Genomic DNA, 13,568 nt, shown 5'->3' on the forward strand with positions numbered 1-13,568 from the left:
TTATCAGAGTCTGACTTGCGTTTTCTGTCTCATTTCCTTGAGGTAATAATCCATTAGCAGAGGCTCAACCACGCAGCCGTTTAATTATGCTGCCTTCTCTAGGAGCCTGCTGGGGCGTACCACGCATCACCAGGAAGAGGGGTGACAGAAGGAAACTGTCTGCTACCATACAGCTGCCTGTTTCATATGACTACAGTATGTTTATAATGTGGACTACATCACAAGGGTGTACTGTAGTGGGAACACGCTATTACAGGCAGACATGTGCACAATATAAAACACACACACACACACAAACAAACACACAGACACACACACACATACACACACACACACACACACACACAAACACACAGACACACACACACACACACATACACACACACACACACAAACAAACAAACAGACATGTGGAACAGAGGAGGCTGGCGGGTGGAGTAATAGGAGGACTGGCTCATTGTAATGGCTGGAATGGAACGGTATCAAACACAGAAAATATATGGAAACCACATGTTTGACTCTGTATTTCTCCCATTCCATCCATTACATTAAACCCGTCTCCTATAGCTCCTGCCATCCACCTCCTCTGATGTAGAATCGGTTTGCACTCAGTTTGCAAATTACGGCCTGCACTCTGTTCAGAGGTGCTAAGTAGTCTCAGCCGACAAACGCTACAGGTGTATCCGAGCCCTTAGAGGACATTCTTTATATTCACAGGACAGAATTGTATGATTTCCTACCAATCTATTTCCCTATAGCCCTTTAGCACGTACCAAGCCATTGCAGATATTGCTGAAAGGCCCTATATAATGTACGTGGTGGCCTTGGTCCACATTGTTGAAACCATAATGGAAGATGTGTCTACCTACTAGAAAGCAAACTTCATCGGTTGCTTTCTCTGTACAGTAAATGTGGTTGTGTTTATTGTTGTGTGTGTGTGTGTGTGTGTGTGTGTGTGTGTGTGTGTGTGTGTGTGTGTGTGTGTGTGTGTGTGTGTGTGTGTGTGTGTGCGTGCGTGCGTGCCTGTGTGCGTGTGTGCATGTGTGTGTTGGAGAAGGGTGATGCTGCGTACTAGAATGCATTAAAAATAATTTCCTGCACCCTCTCCTCGGTTGTGCCTCGGGATTTTAAAAAATGCAAACGCTGTGTACATGTCTAGCTGAGCAGTGTGTGTGTGTGTGTGTGTGTGTCTGCCACTAAGTGTGAGGACGCTTACTTCTTAGTGAGCACTTTGTAATAATTAAGTGAAGAATAAGACAAGTAAGCCTGAAGGAGAGAGAGAGAGAGAGAGAGAGTGAGAGAGAGAGAGAGAGAGAGAGAGAGGGAGAGAGAGAGAGAGGGCTTCTTTAACTGAACCTGGACCAGTGTCAATTCTACTTGAGAGAGACGGGCAGCAGTGAAGCTACCTATGCATTGCTAAATTTGCAAATACTTGTTAACTGCCTTCCTTTCTCCTGCTGCTGGGTAATTGAACATTCACTGAGATTGACATACAGTGCTCTGACTCTTTGTTGTCATTTTTTACATTTCTAACAATTAGAAGCATGATTTGAAACTAGCTATGGATAGTATTGTTTTTTTCTTTGTAGCCTCTTCATTGCAGTATGGAATTTGAAACTGTAGCTAGGTTATTTTTGACAAATAGTAAAATGATATTTCATTTATTTGATGTGTAGTGTTTTAGGCTAATGATAACAGAAATGGAGTATGGCATATGAACATGTTTTACAACTATTGCAATGGCGTCCTGTCTTCATTTTTATACCGTTGGACTTAGTTAATGAATCCATCTTCGAGTTTTACTTTTGGCCTGCAAGCGAACTCGACACAGTTCACACCTTGTTTTGCCAACACTTGAATCATTTAAAAGAATCCCAAAGAGAGCATACCAATTTTCACATGCAATGTGACACAGAGATATCCGCTTTGTCTGTAGCCAAGAATTAGCTTAAAAGTGGAAAAGTCAAATGCAGTTAGTTAATTTTTGTTTGCCTGTGTGACAGATGCAGTCCACACAGTGTGAGACACCAATATTGGAAAGCATGACAAGGGAAAATCACATAGGTGACAGTAATCGAAGGAATTCGTGTATGCAAATTAGGTGCTTGGCATGCATGGCTGGCGATGCCACTAATTGAATAATTGGCCTCAGAGCACCAGGTGCACTGACCACGCTTCATGTCCATGTACGCCTATGCCTGTGTGTGTGTATTTGCCAGCGGACATTTTAGGTCTACCCTCCTCACACGCTCACCACTGCCAAACGCCTTAAGATGGTGGCACCTTGAGGGAGAGACACTCCTTCAGTGAGCCAACCAGGCCCCTCCTCCCTCTCCTCCTCCTCCCTCTATCATGGCTCTTCACGACAAGACTGGGCAAGCACCCCTCCCCCTAACCCCTGTCCCCCTTATAAATATGTAATTTCCCCCTCTCTAATAACAATATTAGGGGCTGGCTCTGGTGCCTTGGTGTATATGCATGAGTCCTCTCTCATCAAATTTGCATAAAAGGTCCAGATGCTAATGTTACCGTGGCGACTACTTGCAGTGCTTACTATTCTATATTCAGCGTAGCCATATCCCTAGACAAGCCAGGATTCGACATCATTTAATTGCGGAACAGTACACATCGCCTGAACAGTCAGCTCCTTAAAAAGAGAAAGACTGGCCTGTTTTAATTGTAGCCGTGCTGCCTCTGTTTCTGCTTATTTCAAGTCACCTACACCCCCCTCCGTAATAACGGAAGGTAAAGTAGTCGGCATCATTCATTATGGAAAAGATGGATTCTAGAGTTATTTCAGCCATACGAATCGGTTGCTGGGTTCTAAAACCATAGGCCTTGCTCAAATTATTTATAAACATTTTCACATGAAAGAGCCCTTTAACTACTAAATTAGATACTGTAAAATTACTGCATGTGTAGAGTATTTGTGAGTAATTATATACCGCTGCCTTAATAGACCAGAGCAAAATGACATATATGACAACATTTAAGGAAAAGTACAGTGTCCACACACGGTACGTCAGAACAGTAAAGCCACATGGCGTCTCTGTTGGTTATTTGTAATTAATTGAGAATGAATAATGCAGTAACATGAAATACATTATTAACACACATTCATCTTACGAGAGGATTCAAAGCATATTTCAAATGCAATTATACTAATTTATTTATAGCAGGGGCATTTGCATAATAAAAAGCCATCGGAGCACAGACATATTGAAAAGGACAGAGAGGCAGGCAGATGGTTTAGAAGTATACTGTAAAGCCGCCATTCATACGTATGCAGCCAGAGTAGCTATTGTACGCGCCAATGCTCACAGCATCAGTCGTATTAATCGTGTTGCCGCAATCATTTCTGCTGTGTGTTGTTAGCATCATTACCATTAGCAATTATGATGACGTAAGTCTAATGTCCTGTAGCTAGCTAGCATTAGCATATTTGGTGAATTATGTTGATCACTATATGGAATGGGTAGGGAGGTATGTTTGAAAAATAAATGTTATTGAATATAAATAATTAAAACGCAAGTTAACAATTGTTTACTATTTTGGCCTTCAATGTATTTGTGATGTTTTATTATTATGTATTTTATACATTTACATATCATCTAAGTCCATTATCTGAGTTTAAGTAGAACACTGTGTGCTTATGAGACAAAGTAAAATGTATTCTGCATCCGTTTTTGTACGTTTGATTTATGATGTTTTAGAGACTGTACATGTTGCTTTGATCCTCATCTATTTTAGCATCCTTTAATTCAGAGTTACACGTTTTGCTCCAACAATAATATCATTATCAGATGTTCCATTTAAGCTTCCCGTTAACAAACAAACCCATATTATAAAAATACATGTGTACATTCTTAGATAAAAAGGTGCTATCTAGAACATAAAAGTGTATTCGGCTGTCCCCATAGGAGAACACATTAAAAAAAAAGGTTCCAGGTAGAATCCGTTTTGTGTTCCATGTAAAACCCTTTCCACAGAGGATTCTACATGGAACTCAAAAGAGTTCTACCTGGAACCAAGGGTTATCCTATAGGAACAGCCAAAGGACCCTTTAAGAACCCTTTTTTCTAAAAATGTTAGTCGTGTGGAGTAGGAATAACTGTCATTAATGTCCTAATAAGCTGACTGTTATCCAGTCATGTTTTGAAGGTAATTGCATGGACAGTGAGACATGGAGGTAGGTAGCTCTAATGTAGTGGTATGACTAACACCATGTCCATAACCACCTCTATGCAGGCTGCTGGAGGGAGGGACACCGTGGCAGAGCACAGCATGCCTGCTGCTCCTCACAACCACGCTCAAGTGACCATGCGTGATGTCATTAAAAAGGGCCCAACCATGACATTCCACAATGGATTATTGGCCCATGTTATGGCTGGTTGATCGTTTAGGAGGAGGCAGGAGGCGGACCACAGTGGAACCAGTGGTAAGAAGAGACAATGGTACTGTGTGTGTGGCTTTACTGCGTGCGTGTGTATGCACTGAAATGCACTGCATTGACACATGTTTGATGCCGATTGAAACAGCATCTACAGCGGCAGGCTGTCGTCACTGTGTGAGAGCAGCAGCCATGTCTACTGTGTGTGGTCACCCTGTGCACTGCTAAGAATATCCATCACACCACTGTTAAAGGAGGAAAAAGTCACCTGAGAGGAAAGACATTGCAACACTTCAATGTGTGTGATGAATCTAAATGAACCCCAGGAGACAATGGGAGTGGCATTCTAGTCAGTTACATACACACACACACACTCTCTGAAATCAGGAACCTGTCCTGCTCCAGTGGCGCTGATGCCGACGTGCGCACCGTGAGCTCACCTCCCGTTGCCACGGCGACACCAACCAGAGGGAAAAGCCTGGTGTGTGTGACAGAGGCCTGAGAGGGAGGAAGGAGGAGGGACTGAGGAATTCACACAGCACTTGGCTTGTTTCAGCACAGGTACCTTATTCAGTTACCAGGCCTTATCACGGAAATGCTAAACCGACCCTTTCAATTATCAAGGCAATGTCTTTAGCCCGGCCGCCTGTTTATAATGGCTGGCCTGGGATTTCAAATGAGATGTGTCAGAAATAGTTGGCCGACAAGGTGGACAGTAGACATTTATACACAATTGGGTATTATCATGCCTTATGTACAATTAACACGTATATACACAAACATATAGGGAATCATGCAGTCATGCACACACTCACAAATATGACCACCAAATGAAACACACACTCATTTTTTTTTACATAAACAAAAAAACAGCTGCTTTGGTGCCTGCATTCTATTAGTGATTAAGAGCTAACCCAGTCTGGAGGTCGTCTGCTCATCAATGGTGGTGCTCCACAGCCATGAATGCCCTGAATTCATTAGTCATCGCGCACAGATGGTGTCTGGCTGCCTGTCTCAAGTTCAAGTTCATGTCCAGGAGACAGAGAGAGACATGCTGAAGCCAGACAGACCAGATGCTACTGAGACAGAGCGAGAGACATGCTGAAGCCAGACAGACCAGACGCTACTGAGATAGAGCGAGAGACATGCTGAAGCCAGACAGACCAGACGCTACTGAGACAGAGAGAGAGACATGTTGAAGCCAGACAGACCAGATGCTACTGAGACAGAGAGAGAGACATGTTGAAGCCAGACAGACCAGACGCTACTGAGACAGAGAGAGAGTCATGTTGAAGCCAGACAGACCAGATGCTACTGAGACAGAGAGAGAGACATGTTGAAGCCAGACAGACCAGATGCTACTGAGACAGAGAGAGAGACATGCTGAAGCCAGACAGACCAGATGCTACTGAGACAGAGAGAGAGACATGCTGAAGCCAGACAGACCAGATGCTACAGAGACAGAGACATGCTGAAGCCAGACAGACCAGACGCTACTGAGACAGAGAGAGAGACATGCTGAAGCCAGACAGACCAGATGTTACTGAGACAGAGAGAGAGACATGCAGAAGCCAGACAGACCAGATGCAACTAAGACGAAGAGAGAAAGACATGCTGAAGCCAGACAGACCAGATGCTACTGAGACAGAGAGAGAGACATGCTGAAGCCAGACAGAACAGACGCTACTGTGACAGAGAGAGAGACATGCTGAAGCCAGACAGATCAGACGCTTCTGAGACAGAGAGAGAGACATGCTGAACACAGACAGACCAAACGCAACTGAGACACAGCCATTGTTCCTCATCTACAGTTTATGATGCAGAAGGCCATAGCCGTGGGAATTAGGGGTGCTGAGGGTGCTGCAGCAACCCCTGATAAATCTAAATGTTAAAATCCACAAAATTAGTGAACTAGGCCTTTACTACTCCTGTATTATTAAATACTCTTCAGCTGTCCCTATGCAATAAAACATCAGTGTTATGACAATACTTAAGCTATAATAACAGTAGCAACAGCTTGGTGACCATTTTATATCCTTAAGTCTGACATAGAAATGACCTGTACAGACCTCATCATAAAGTCACTACCCAGATTTCACTTGTATTGATTGTAAAGGCATGAGCCCTCTACACAGAAAGAATGCACATAAAAAATTGGCACAAACGTGTCAAATATGCTGATTGCTTGCCCAATGAATATGAAAAACCTGCCATGGTTGCCATGGTTATGTTATTCTGCCAATCATGTGACAACAATGGCTGCAGAGCACTGTACGTGTGAGTGGGAAGGGAGGGGACAGAAGAGCCAGCGTTACTGAGCAGAGAGAGGCAACGTCGTCCCCACCCATCTCTACACGCATAATCAAATAAGACGCCTATATTTCTCTGTGAGAATGGACCTTTTGAAAGGGATGGCAAGGCCTCTCGTCCTCTCCTTTCCACCAGCCTGCCTGTATGGCAGTTTCATAAATAACCACAATCATTCTCACATCCACTCCAAGCACTTCCTACTGTAAAATACACTACTCAGCCAACGAAGATGAGCTAGAGAAAAAAATATGTAAGACTGTCTTCTGTCGGGTATAGGCCTACATGAATTGTAGCTAAATATACAACTTGATAGAGTATGTATAATATTACCACAGACTCGTGCATGATTTTCCAGTGTTCACAAGGAGACTAAATACCATTAACGTGATATACACTCCTGCTCTGGAAACAGTGTACGCCCCATGGAAACTGCTGCCTGCCTGTTTCTATGCTACAGCATGCACAGCAGCAACATTGAGAGTGACTATGAGGCGGATTTGCAGCAGTTTCAGACATGTGATATTGTTGTCTTCTGGCAAAACTGGGCTACATCTAGCATTGCATTGGGATGGCTTACATACTGAAGAGAATGACTGGGGTTAACATCCGCTGTATGATACAGTGCTATATTATGGTGGAACATAGTGTGTGACAGCCTACAAAGAACATGAAAGTAGGATACTGCAAACCAGTAAGACACAAACAGGCTATCAAGACACAAACAAACTAGTAAGACACAAATAGGCTAGCAAGACACAATCAGGCTAGTTAGACACAAACAGGCTAGCAAGACACAAACAAACTAGTAAGACACAAATAGGCTAGCAAGACACAAACAGGCTAGTAAGACACAAACAGGCTAGCAAGACACAAACAAACTAGTAAGACACAAACAGGCTAGCAAGACACAAACAAACTAGTAAGACACAAACAGGCTAGCAAGACACAAACAAACTAGTAAGACACAAACAGGCTAGTAAGACACAAACAGGCTAGCAAGACACAAACAGGCTAGCAAGACACAAACAGGCTAGTAAGACACAAACAGGCTAGTAAGACACAAACAGGCTAATAAGACACAAACAGGCTAATAAGACACAAACAGGCTAGTAATTCTGCCCCAAAATGCATTTGCTGAGGAATAATTTGTTGAAATGGTAGACATGATTTACTGTAAATAGCATCAAATAGAATTGTGGTGAAGTCACACCATTAAACGTCTCCAGACTTCCAATGATGAAGAAATGTTTTTATTCAGTCAGTGCAGTGCAGTGGCCTTTTATACTGTGGAGAATCAACTGATTTATATATGCTGGGTTACTTAAAGACCTCAAGTTTTTATTTACACTGCGCTGACATTTAGTATGGCCCCAGACTAGAAAACAATGCAGCCATTCATAAGTCTAGACAACGGTTTCTAACAACTTATCCTGGGACAATGAAACGTGGTTATTCGCTGATTTTCCAAATGGTGTTCTCAAATCTTCTTTCAGGCAAACGTACAATGAATGACCTGGCATTGTACAAGGGTCGCAACAAGACACACTAGTTTTGTCTTACGGTGTGAGAAACTCGGCAAGAGACCCCTTTCAGCCACTGTGAGCCTATTTAACATTGAACTTGAATAAACCTCTACGTTGCCTACCACTGCATACGCAGGCAGTTTAAACCTATACATCTTCCACATAGGCCTATGACCGTTCAGCTAAAAACAACGTAGACCAGTCTTTGGGCACAAACATACACTTTCATATTTTAGGCTACAGCTAATCAATCAAGCGCTATAGGCTATACAATCAAATCCAATTGTATTTGTCACATGCTTCACAAACAACAGGTGTAGACTACCAGTGAAATGCTTACAACAGGCTATATCATAGGACATTACAAAATATATTTTAAAAAGTGAACCTTAATTAACGTCCATCTGAAAAGACCTAATACGTTACTAAGACTATCCTAACTATACAATAGACCTATTCGCAAAATAGCAATTCATCATTTAATTAAAGGCACGTGTGTAGCCTACATGAGACTCATCACGCCACAGCCGAAAAACACTAGAATTAACAATAACCTCATCTACAGACAACAGACCACTAACATCCGTTAAAAAAAAAACAGCCGGCATCATACAACTGGCATCATAAATGGAGTCTATTCTCATATGTAGCCTAAATATGTATTGTTGGAAAGCCATCTTTTAGGAACAATGTTTTTTACAACTCTATTGTGTTGCCAACAAAGCCTTTAATGTTTATGGCGTTTGTAAAATTCTATCCAACTATGTTACCATCAATAAAGAAACAAAACAACTATCCCGCCATGTGCTCCTCCCTTTGGTAGTTAATAAACAAATCCACTGGCGACTAATATAATGGCCCGTATAGCTAATATCATCCAAAATACAGACTCAGCAGCCCAGAAGCCATCCCTGCACTTTTAGGCTATTTCTTTCAGATGCTTTTTATTCGGATGTAAAATATTAATCACAATTAAATCAATTAATTAATATATTAAAAAATCCTTTATATTAATTAATTGTTTTAGAATTAAATGTAAGATTTATTTAAGTCCTGTTCAAATTCAAATACAGAGCGCACATGACGTGATGTCATCTATTCAATTCGTTCGACTTCTTTCGGCCTATTGCATTCTCCGTGACATTAATTATCATGAGTCAAACAATAGATCGGTGTTAGAGTGCTCAAGTAGGCCCATATACAATTCCGTAATTATAGAACATCTTTGTACGGATGCATAAACCCATACAGTTTTAAGATAATGACCCACGGTCCTAATTGTCAGTTTCCTACAATTGGCAACGAATTACGCATTCAAAACCGTTACTAGGCCGCGTCCGCTGGGTGGGCAACATCGCCTCTTTCTATGGGGATGCAGATGAGTCTGGTGCACTTGACGTCTTTTCATGACCCCCCCTCCCCCCCCCCCCCCCCCCCCCCCTCACGGCGCTGTCTGTCATATTCGGACTGGGCATGGCATTGCCACTTGCCCCCGAGCGTGGGAATGGGTGCGTCCAGTCGTTCACATCTCCAGCCCTGTGGTTAACTGAATCAATTAAGCAGCCCCCCCCTCTCTTTTAGCCCATACCCAAAACCCTCCTCTCCATTTTTGTCAGCTCTGTATACGTTCTAATTATTGCTGTTTGGGATGCCAGCGCCGTTTCCTGGTTGGAGTTCATCATGCTGAAATAAAAAAACGTTAATGTCAATCTCATTGTCAATGCTAGCCTACATGTATGCTATGGCTAGGACTCTCAGTCGGATATATTTTCTATATCATATTTGCCACATTTCATTATAGAAAATAACGCATTTCAAGATGAATATAAAAAGAAGAATGAAAATGATAGTGTGTGTGTGTGTGTGTGTGTGTGTGTGTGTGTGTGTGTGTGTGAGTGTGAATGCAACATTTACTCATGGTTGTGATTAGCTATAGGCTACATTACGTTTTCAAATGTCCTAATACCACAAACATGAAATATACGCAATCAATCAATATAAGTAATAAATCAATACAACTATTTCACATTTCCAATAAGTGAACATGTCCGGTTAATGCTATTGCAATGATTTATAATTGTAAGACTTGTTAAATCTACTTCGTAATACCAGCCAACGAGGTTCTTGTTTTTGCACCAAGAAGGCTTATTTATGCATCTTGTTATTTCCATGTTCTATTTCCAAGGTCCGTGATGAGTCTGGAAGTCGTTTTTACTTTCGGTTATCTAGCTTTATGACGGCCATCACACTCATACAGCTAGATAACCAAAGACAACAACCCACTTCCCATTCTTCTAAAATATTCCAGAATTGTCTTCTGTTCTCCGGGCGTTGGGGATTGTGCCCCTGCTTTCAGGAGTGGTCCACCATACTTTGAGGCAAATAAACCACAATATAGAAGTAGGCCTAATTTGACTCCCATAGCTGACATAATCATATTTTGTTTCCATATAGGCCACTTCCATGTAATGAGTCCTCCAAACTCCCACAGACACACTCGTTGTTAAAAAAAACACGACGTCCAAAAAAAGGACATATAATCCCAGTGCTTAGATTGTCATATTCAGATGACATTCGCCAACATCACTGAGTTGAAGTAAGAGAGAGAACAGTAGGCTGTGGTGCAGCCATCCTTGCACAGGCCCTGATTTGCAATGCAAATGATTCAATCCCACGAAAGGCGCTTTCGCCTCTATTAAGGCGTTGTGGAAGGAGCAATACATATCCTGTGAGGCCAGCGAAGAAGATACGGAGGAGGTGGAAAATCCGCCTGGTGAAAGTGCGGAAATTACACAGGTAAAACGTCTCGATTGTTTTGGATTATGAAGAGAAGACCTCGTTTGTGGCCAAAATGTGTCTGTCAAATTGTCCGCAAGTATCCAGCGTGTTAGATGAAAGAGATGCCGAAATCTGTAAACCAAGGCTTCCGTTCTGCTGGCTAGCCGCTGCCAACAGTCTAAAAGGAGAGGGGAAAGGGCCATCCCCAAGGAATGGGGATAACGGTGAGGAGGGGTAGGCTTCCAATGCCAAAATCTGGACCAACCCGGCGAGGTCAAAGGCCTCAGACCGCGGGAGTGTAAATTAATGGTGATGATGTCATGAAAAATCGCAAATGCACACTCCTGTTCATGCACGAGCAGTGGCAAATCTCCTCGCGTCATTACCAAGCACACCGGAATAATTCGGTTTGCCGCTAGCGGTCTGCACGCTTTTTCCAGAATGATTAAAAAAAGGACGGAAAGACAAAATTATTGTGCTATGGTATAAAAATGGTCGTCTTGATCATTTTTGAAGCCAGTAAGGGTACAATAGCCAGCAGAATAAACCGCCAAATACAAGATCTCAAATCTATGGAGGACATATGACAGCATTCCAGGGTTGAGTAGATCATCGTTCCTGTATTCTCGTCACAGCTAGAACCGAGTAGGGTATTTGCTGTAGCATGGAACTGGGCCGGGTTGTTCGAATATACGGGCGTGAGAGACAATGCGAGTCGAGACACATTCATTGACTCGATTTGAGTCGAAATCCTGTTGGCTTTATGTTTTCATCGTCGTGACCGATGTATAAACTACAATGGTTACCAGGTAGGCTATACTGGCAATGTCGCATTGTCAAATAGGCATTCATTTTTCTGCACAGTCACACACATAACATGTTTTATCTTGTCTATGTATCAAACATTCAATGTACATATGTATCAGACCTAGTAGGACATATAAATATTCAAAAACATAGACCTAACTATTAACGATATGTTTTCATGCACGGATGTGTTTTTAGACTATAGGAGCTAGGTCTGTATGACAATGCCTTTACCCATAGGCCCATATATATATATATATATATGTAGCCTACTTTATGATTCTCAGATTATATGTGTGTGTGCGTGTGTGTGTGTGTGTGTGTGTGTGTGTGTGTGCGTGTGTGTGTGTGTGTGCGTGTGTGTGTGTGTGTGTGTGTGTGTGTGTGTGTGTGTGTGTGTGTGTGTGTGTGTGTGTGTGTGAATTGAGAGAGAGGGGGCAGAAGGGAGCAGAGAGGGAGAGAGATATCCAATGATAATCAGCAACGACGTTCTATAAAGGTGTTAGGCTACAATACACTGATATTTTGATGCCAATAACTAAACAAGATGTTTCCACGTTATAATAATTGAGGTTCCAAATGTAAGGTAAAACAATACAATGTGACGTTGTAGTCCTTCATCAGCGCTATTAATTTAGTGATATGTATTCTTTACAATGGCTAATTCACTGCGCATAGTCTAGGCCCTATAGCCTACAATCTTTACACGTTCGCTAAAATGTTTAGCATTTCCATCTACGTCGTCCCCTGCACCTGTTCACCTGTGTTGTTGCTGCTCACCTTATATTGTATTGGCCCTATAGAAACATGTCGTTCAGGTGCTCACCGTGTTATTGTATTCGCCCTATAGAAACATGTCGTTCAGGTGCTAACTGGAGAGACCAAATAGTTGGGAAGGCATCCATCCAGCTGCTCAGACAAAACACTTCTTAATCCTAAATGATATGAAACCCAGCCCTGTGCAATTATTACTCACATGGCACGCGGTTCAAATCTGACTGCACTTTAGTTGAATTAAAGTGTCCGTGGTTAGCTTTACATTAACGTTCCCTCAAAGTGACACCAGTTGATTCAACTGACATTTGAAGGCTAACAAAAGGACCCTCCAAGAATGCACCAAGCAAGCAGACTCGATCCAATCATGTAGAATATTGTAGAATATAGTTAGAATAATCGATTTGTAAATCAGGGTAGGTTCAGGGTAAACCTACATTTCCTAAATCTATTTCTCTTACAGTTTGGAACGTATGCTACACAGGCCTCAACCACGCATTCGTCTCATCAAACACCCCAACATACAATTTTAACAGTACCAAAGTAGGCTAATCAGGTAATTGAAGTTTCCCAATAGTTCTGACCTAATGTTATCATTCATACTATTTCTCAATTTGAACAGAAGTGTGTTTGTAAACATAAAAGTCAAGCTTTCCACCACCATAGCCTTATGGTGCGTCATACAACATACAACATTTGTCATGAAACATAGACTAGCAACTGTGATCCTATACTGTAGGTTTGTGTCATTCTGTCACTTTAAAGAACAGTAATGCCTTGATTACAGTAATGCATTGATTACCGATAGTAAGTCGTTGTTATTTTCCCTCTGAAGAACATATGTCCGTATTAACCGGAACATTTGACAATGTATAACACTGTTTGACATGGTAATAGACGATCACTGTGATATTTTATGATTGTGATATGTAATTAAACTAATTCAAACCAACAATGTTAACTTCCTAATGAGTGAATTTGTTTTA

At 41.9% G+C, this 13,568-nt stretch overlaps 1 long non-coding RNA gene across 3 annotated transcripts in view; it reads right to left on the reverse strand.

Moving 5' to 3' along the window:
- LOC110525316 (uncharacterized) overlaps nt 1-13,568 on the reverse strand; it is a 71,648-nt gene that overhangs the window by 54,379 nt on the left and 3,701 nt on the right. The gene's annotated exons all lie outside the window — the stretch shown is intronic.

This window comes from Oncorhynchus mykiss, chromosome 6, assembly GCF_057628025.1.
Source record: "Oncorhynchus mykiss isolate SJ-2025 chromosome 6, ASM5762802v1, whole genome shotgun sequence".
Taxonomy (NCBI): domain Eukaryota; kingdom Metazoa; phylum Chordata; class Actinopteri; order Salmoniformes; family Salmonidae; genus Oncorhynchus; species Oncorhynchus mykiss.